Genomic DNA, 7,843 nt, shown 5'->3' with positions numbered 1-7,843 from the left:
AGGAGAGGCAGAGAGGGGGAGAGGGGGAGAGGGGGAGAGGAGAGGCAGAGAGGGGGAGAGGGGAGAGAAGAGGCAGAGAGGGAGAGGGGAGAGGAGGGGAGAGGAGGAGAGGGGAGAGGGGTGAGAAGAGACAGAGAGGAGAGAGGGGGAGAGGAAGAGATGGGGAGAGGTGGAGAGGAGAGGCAGAGAGGGGGAGAGGGGAGGCAGAGAGGAGAGGCAGAGAGAAGTATTTAGTCAGCCACCAATTGTGCAAGTTCTCCCACTTAAAAAGATGAGAGAGGCCTGTAATTTTCATCATAGATACACGTCAACTATGACAGACAAATTGAGATTTTTTTTCTCCAGAAAATCACATTGTAGGATTTTTAATGAATTTATTTGCAAATTATGGTGGAAAATAAGTATTTGGTCACCTACAAACAAGCAAGATTTCTGGCTCTCACAGACCTGTAACTTCTTCTTTAAGAGGCTCCTCTGTCCTCCACTCGTTACCTGTATTAATGGCACCTGTTTGAACTTGTTATCAGTATAAAAGACACCTGTCCACAACCTCAAACAGTCACACTCCAAACTCCACTATGGCCAAGACCAAAGAGCTGTCAAAGGACACCAGAAACAAAATTGTAGACCTGCACCAGGCTGGGAAGACTGAATCTGCAATAGGTAAGCAGCTTGGTTTGAAGAAATCAACTGTGGGAGCAATTATTAGGAAATGGAAGACATACAAGACCACTGATAATCTCCCTCGATCTGGGGCTCCACGCAAGATCTCACCCCGTGGGGTCAAAATGATTACAAGAACGGTGAGCAAAAATCCCAGAACCACACGGGGGGACCTAGTGAATGACCTGCAGAGAGCTGGGACCAAAGTAACAAAGCCTACCATCAGTAACACACTACGCCGCCAGGGACTCAAATCCTGCAGTGCCAGATGTGTCCCCCTGCTTAAGCCAGTACATGTCCAGGCCCGTCTGAAGTTTGCTAGAGTGCATTTGGATGATCCAGAAGAGGATTGGGAGAATGTCATATGGTCAGATGAAACCAAAATATAACTTTTTTGGTAAAAACTCAACTCGTCGTGTTTGGAGGACAAAGAATGCTGAGTTGCATCCAAAGAACACCATACATACTGTGAAGCATGGGGGTGGAAACATCATGCTTTGGGGCTGTTTTTCTGCAAAGGGACCAGGACGACTGATCCGTGTAAAGGAAAGAATGAATGGGGCCATGTATCGTGAGATATTGAGTGAAAACCTCCTTCCATCAGCAAGGGCATTGAAGATGAAACGTGGCTGGGTCTTTCAGCATGACAATGATCCCAAACACACTGCCCGGGCAACGAAGGAGTGGCTTCGTAAGAAGCATTTCAAGGTCCTGGAGTGGCCTAGCCAGTCTCCAGATCTCAACCCCATAGAAAATCTTTGGAGGGAGTTGAAAGTCCGTGTTGCCCAGCGACAGCCCCAAAACATCACTGCTCTAGAGGAGATCTGCATGGAGGAATGGGCCAAAATACCAGCAACAGTGTGTGAAAACCTTGTGAAGACTTACAGAAAACGTTTGACCTGTGTCATTGCCAACAAAGGGTATATAACAAAGTATTGAGAAACTTTTGTTATTGACCAAATACTTATTTTCCACCATAATTTGCAAATAAATTCATTAAAAATCCTACAATGTGATTTTCTGGATTTATTTTTCTCATTTTGTCTGTCATAGTTGACGTGTACCTATGATGAAAATTACAGGCCTCTTTAATCTTTTTAAGTGGGAGAACTTGCACAATTGGTGGCTGACTAAATACTTTTTTTCCCCACTGTACCTAAAACCTTTTAGTCCAGTGACAGTCCTCTCATAGTAAACTGAAAAGTAGAAGCTATTTGCAGGTATTTCAAACGTTTTCCCATGTTTAAATGTTAAATTCAAATCACCTACATTGACTGTCTTCAATTCAAATTGACCCCAACCTTGCAGCGAGAGTCCACTCTTATCCCTCCCAATCCTGCGTGCCGTGACCCGGAATGCTCCAGTGGCTCCCTCCCAATCCTGCGTGCCGTGACCCGGAATGCTCCAGTGGCTCCCTCCCAATCCTGCGTGCCGTGACCCAGAATGCTCCAGTGGCTATAAAAGCCTGGCTCAGCCCCTCTAGCTGCGTGACAGTAGGGGGGTTTATGAGGTTGTAGACCAGCTACAGCTTGCTGTGTGGTTGTAGGGGGGTTTATGAGGTTGCAGACCAGCTACAGCTTGCTGTGTGGTTGTTGTGTCAGGTTTAGTAGTCAGCTCGCTGTGTGGTTGTTGTGTCAGGTTTAGTAGTCAGCCTGCTGTGTGGTTGTTGTGTCAGGTTTAGTAGTCAGCCTGCTGTGTGGTTGTTGTGTCAGGTTTAGTACTCAGCTTGCTGTGTGGTTGTTGTGTCAGGTTTAGTAGTCAGCTTGCTGTGTGGTTGTTGTGTCAGGTTTAGTAGTCAGCTCGCTGTGTGGTTGTTGTGTCAGGTTTAGTAGTCAGCTTGCTGTGTGGTTGTTGTGTCAGGTTTAGTAGTCAGCCTGCTGTGTGGTTGTTGTGTCAGGTTTAGTACTCAGCTCGCTGTGTGGTTGTTGTGTCAGGTTTAGTAGTCAGCTCGCTGTGTGGTTGTTGTGTCAGGTTTAGTAGTCAGCTCGCTGTGTGGTTGTTGTGTCAGGTTTAGTAGTCAGCTTGCTGTGTGGTTGTTGTGTCAGGTTTAGTAGTCAGCTCGCTGTGTGGTTGTTGTGTCAGGTTTAGTAGTCAGCCTGCTGTGTGGTTGTTGTGTCAGGTTTAGTAGTCAGCTTGCTGTGTGGTTGTTGTGTCAGGTTTAGTAGTCAGCTCGCTGTGTGGTTGTTGTGTCAGGTTTAGTAGTCAGCTCGCTGTGTGGTTGTTGTGTCAGGTTTAGTAGTCAGCTCGCTGTGTGGTTGTTGTGTCAGGTTTAGTAGTCAGCTCGCTGTGTGGTTGTTGTGTCAGGTTTAGTAGTCAGCTCGCTGTGTGGTTGTTGTGTCAGGTTTAGTAGTCAGCTCGCTGTGTGGTTGTTGTGTCAGGTTTAGTACTCAGCTCGCTGTGTGGTTGTTGTGTCAGGTTTAGTAGTCAGCTCGCTGTGTGGTTGTTGTGTCAGGTTTAGTAGTCAGCTCGCTGTGTGGTTGTTGTGTCAGGTTTAGTAGTCAGCCTGCTGTGTGGTTGTTGTGTCAGGTTTAGTAGTCAGCTCGCTGTGTGGTTGTTGTGTCAGGTTTAGTAGTCAGCCTGCTGTGTGGTTGTTGTGTCAGGTTTAGTAGTCAGCTTGCTGTGTGGTTGTTGTGTCAGGTTTAGTAGTCAGCTCGCTGTGTGGTTGTTGTGTCAGGTTTAGTAGTCAGCTCGCTGTGTGGTTGTTGTGTCAGGTTTAGTAGTCAGCTCGCTGTGTGGTTGTTGTGTCAGGTTTAGTAGTCAGCTCGCTGTGTGGTTGTTGTGTCAGGTTTAGTAGTCAGCTCGCTGTGTGGTTGTTGTGTCAGGTTTAGTAGTCAGCTCGCTGTGTGGTTGTTGTGTCAGGTTTAGTAGTCAGCTCGCTGTGTGGTTGTTGTGTCAGGTTTAGTAGTCAGCTCGCTGTGTGGTTGTTGTGTCAGGTTTAGTAGTCAGCTCGCTGTGTGGTTGTTGTGTCAGGTTTAGTAGTCAGCTTGCTGTGTGGTTGTTGTGTCAGGTTTAGTACTCAGCTCGCTGTGTGGTTGTTGTGTCAGGTTTAGTACTCAGCTCGCTGTGTGGTTGTTGTGTCAGGTTTAGTAGTCAGCCTGCTGTGTGGTTGTTGTGTCAGGTTTAGTAGTCAGCTCGCTGTGTGGTTGTTGTGTCAGGTTTAGTAGTCAGCTCGCTGTGTGGTTGTTGTGTCAGGTTTAGTAGTCAGCTTGCTGTGTGGTTGTTGTGTCAGGTTTAGTAGTCAGCTTGCTGTGTGGTTGTTGTGTCAGGTTTAGTAGTCAGCTTGCTGTGTGGTTGTTGTGTCAGGTTTAGTAGTCAGCTTGCTGTGTGGTTGTTGTGTCAGGTTTAGTAGTCAGCTTGCTGTGTGGTTGTTGTGTCAGGTTTAGTAGTCAGCTTGCTGTGTGGTTGTTGTGTCAGGTTTAGTAGTCAGCTTGCTGTGTGGTTGTTGTGTCAGGTTTAGTAGTCAGCTTGCTGTGTGGTTGTTGTGTCAGGTTTAGTAGTCAGCTCGCTGTGTGGTTGTTGTGTCAGGTTTAGTAGTCAGCTTGCTGTGTGGTTGTTGTGTCAGGTTTAGTAGTCAGCCTGCTGTGTGGTTGTTGTGTCAGGTTTAGTACTCAGCTTGCTGTGTGGTTGTTGTGTCAGGTTTAGTAGTCAGCCTGCTGTGTGGTTGTTGTGTCAGGTTTAGTAGTCAGCTTGCTGTGTGGTTGTTGTGTCAGGTTTAGTAGTCAGCTCGCTGTGTGGTTGTTGTGTCAGGTTTAGTACTCAGCCTGCTGTGTGGTTGTTGTGTCAGGTTTAGTACTCAGCCTGCTGTGTGGTTGTTGTGTCAGGTTTAGTAGTCAGCTTGCTGTGTGGTTGTTGTGTCAGGTTTAGTACTCAGCTTGCTGTGTGGTTGTTGTGTCAGGTTTAGTAGTCAGCTCGCTGTGTGGTTGTTGTGTCAGGTTTAGTAGTCAGCCTGCTGTGTGGTTGTTGTGTCAGGTTTAGTAGTCAGCTTGCTGTGTGGTTGTTGTGTCAGGTTTAGTAGTCAGCTCGCTGTGTGGTTGTTGTGTCAGGTTTAGTAGTCAGCTTGCTGTGTGGTTGTTGTGTCAGGTTTAGTAGTCAGCTTGCTGTGTGGTTGTTGTGTCAGGTTTAGTAGTCAGCTCGCTGTGTGGTTGTTGTGTCAGGTTTAGTAGTCAGCTCGCTGTGTGGTTGTTGTGTCAGGTTTAGTAGTCAGCTTGCTGTGTGGTTGTTGTGTCAGGTTTAGTAGTCAGCTTGCTGTGTGGTTGTTGTGTCAGGTTTAGTAGTCAGCTTGCTGTGTGGTTGTTGTGTCAGGTTTAGTAGTCAGCCTGCTGTGTGGTTGTTGTGTCAGGTTTAGTACTCAGCTTGCTGTGTGGTTGTTGTGTCAGGTTTAGTAGTCAGCCTGCTGTGTGGTTGTTGTGTCAGGTTTAGTAGTCAGCTTGCTGTGTGGTTGTTGTGTCAGGTTTAGTAGTCAGCTCGCTGTGTGGTTGTTGTGTCAGGTTTAGTACTCAGCCTGCTGTGTGGTTGTTGTGTCAGGTTTAGTACTCAGCCTGCTGTGTGGTTGTTGTGTCAGGTTTAGTAGTCAGCTTGCTGTGTGGTTGTTGTGTCAGGTTTAGTACTCAGCTTGCTGTGTGGTTGTTGTGTCAGGTTTAGTAGTCAGCCTGCTGTGTGGTTGTTGTGTCAGGTTTAGTAGTCAGCTTGCTGTGTGGTTGTTGTGTCAGGTTTAGTAGTCAGCCTGCTGTGTGGTTGTTGTGTCAGGTTTAGTACTCAGCTTGCTGTGTGGTTGTTGTGTCAGGTTTAGTAGTCAGCCTGCTGTGTGGTTGTTGTGTCAGGTTTAGTAGTCAGCTTGCTGTGTGGTTGTTGTGTCAGGTTTAGTACTCAGCTCGCTGTGTGTGTGTCAGAGCTCAGCGATCCCACAGGAAGAAGTGTGTGTGTGTGATCTGTGGATTTTGTTGGGACACGGTATGCGAAATTGGAGTGGGTCCAGTGTGTCTGGGATGATGGTGTTGATGTGAGCCATGACCAGCTTTTCAAAGCATTTCGTGGCTACAGATGTGAGTGCTACGGGGCGGTAGTCATTTAGACGGACGAATCGGGGTTTGGCAGATTTACATTTACATTTACATCATTTAGCAGACGCGACTTACAAATTGGTGCATTCAACTTATGATAGCCAGTGGGACAACCACTTTTTTTTTTTTTATGGAGGGGGGGGTAGAAGGATGACTTTATACTATACAGATGCCAGGAGAACGCTACCTGCCCTAATGCATAGTGTCAACTTTAAAGTTTGGTGGAGGAGGAATAATGGTCTGGGGCTGTTTTTCATGGTTCGGGCTAGGCCCCTTAGTTCTAGTGAAGGGAAATCTTAATGTTACAGCATACAATGACATTCTAGACGATTCTGTGCTTCCAACTTTGTGGCGACAGTTTGGGGAACGCCCTTTAGGTCATGTAGTGCACACAGGTGCAGACGCTCTTGTTATTCTGTCTCTCACTGTTCAAAAAAACCTACCATTAAAATTATAGACTGATCATGTCTTTGTCAGTGGGCAAACTTACAAAATCAGCAGGGGATCAAATACTTTTTTTCCCTCACTGTAGATGGCACTGTGACATCATATCAGTCACATACAGGGATCAGACTGTTTCCGCACTGTTTCCTCGATGTTTCCACAATGTTTCCTCAATGTTTCCTCAGTGTCTCCTCAATGTTTCTTCAATGTTTCCTAATGTTTCCTCAGTGTTTCCTCAATGTTTCCTCAGTGTTTCCTCAATGTTTCCTCTATGTTTCCTCAATGTTTCCTCAATGTTTCCTCAGTGTTTCCTCAGTGTTTCCTCAATGTTTCCTCAATGATTCCTCAATGTCTCCTCAATGTTTCTTCAATGTTTCCTAATGTTTCCTCAATGTTTCCTCAGTGTTTCTTCAATTTTTCCTTAGTGTTTTCTCAGTGTTTCCTCAATGTTTCCTCAGTGTTTCCTACAAAATCAGCAGGGGATCAAATAAATTTTTTCCCTCACTGTAGATGGCACTGTGACATCATATCAGTCACATACAGGGATCAGACTGTTTCCTCAATGTTTCCTCAATGTTTCCTCAATGTTTCCTCTGTGTGTCCTCAATGTTTCTTCAGTGTTTCCTCTGTGTGTCCTCAATGTTTCTTCAGTGTTTCCTCAATGATTCCTCAATGCCTCCTCAATGTTTCTTCAATGTTTCCTAATGTTTCCTCAGTGTTTCCTCAATGTTTCCTCAGTGATTCCTCAATGTTTCCTCAATGTTTCCTCAATGTTTCCTCAATGTTTCCTCAATGTTTCCTCAATGTTTCCTCTGTGTGTCCTCAATGTTTCCTCAGTGTTTCCGCTGTGTTTCCCCAGTGTTTCCCCAGTGTTTCCTCTGTGTTTCCCCAGTGTTTCCTCTGTGTTTCCCCAGTGTTTCCCCAGTGTTTCCTCAGTGTTTCCCCAGTGTTTCCCCAGTGTTTCCCCAGTGTTTCCCCAGTGTTTCCTCAGTGTTTCCCCAGTGTTTCCTCAGTGTTTCCCCAGTGTTTCCTCTGTGTTTCCCCAGTGTTTCCCCAGTGTTTCCCCAGTGTTTCCTCAGTGTTTCCCCAGTGTTTCCCCAGTGTTTCCCCAGTGTTTCCCCAGTGTTTCCCCAGTGTTTCCTCAGTGTTTCCTCAGTGTTTCCTCAGTGTTTCCCCAGTGTTTCCCCAGTGTTTCCTCAGTGTTTCCTCTGTGTTTCCTCAATGTTTCCTCAATGTTTCCTCAGTGTTTCCTCAGTGTTTCCTCAATGTTTCCTCAATGATTCCTCAATGTCTCCTCAATGTTTCTTCAATGTTTCCTAATGTTTCCTCAAATTTTCCTCAGTGTTTCTTCAATTTTTCCTTAGTGTTTTCTCAGTGTTTCCTCAATGTTTCCTCAGTGTTTCCTACAAAATCAGCAGGGGATCAAATACATTTTTTCCCTCACTGTAGATGGCACTGTGACATCATATCAGTCACATACAGGGATCAGACTGTTTCCTCAATGTTTCCTCAATGTTTCCTCAATGTTTCCTCTGTGTGTCCTCAATGTTTCTTCAGTGTTTCCTCTGTGTGTCCTCAATGTTTCTTCAGTGTTTCCTCAATGATTCCTCAATGCCTCCTCAATGTTTCTTCAATGTTTCCTAATGTTTCCTCAGTGTTTCCTCAATGTTTCCTCA

The sequence above is a fragment of the Coregonus lavaretus genome (assembly GCF_964263955.1).
Source record: "Coregonus lavaretus genome assembly, chromosome: 5".
NCBI lineage: Eukaryota > Metazoa > Chordata > Actinopteri > Salmoniformes > Salmonidae > Coregonus > Coregonus lavaretus.
The sequence above is the reverse complement of the archived record's forward strand: the minus strand, read 5'-3'. Positions refer to the sequence as shown.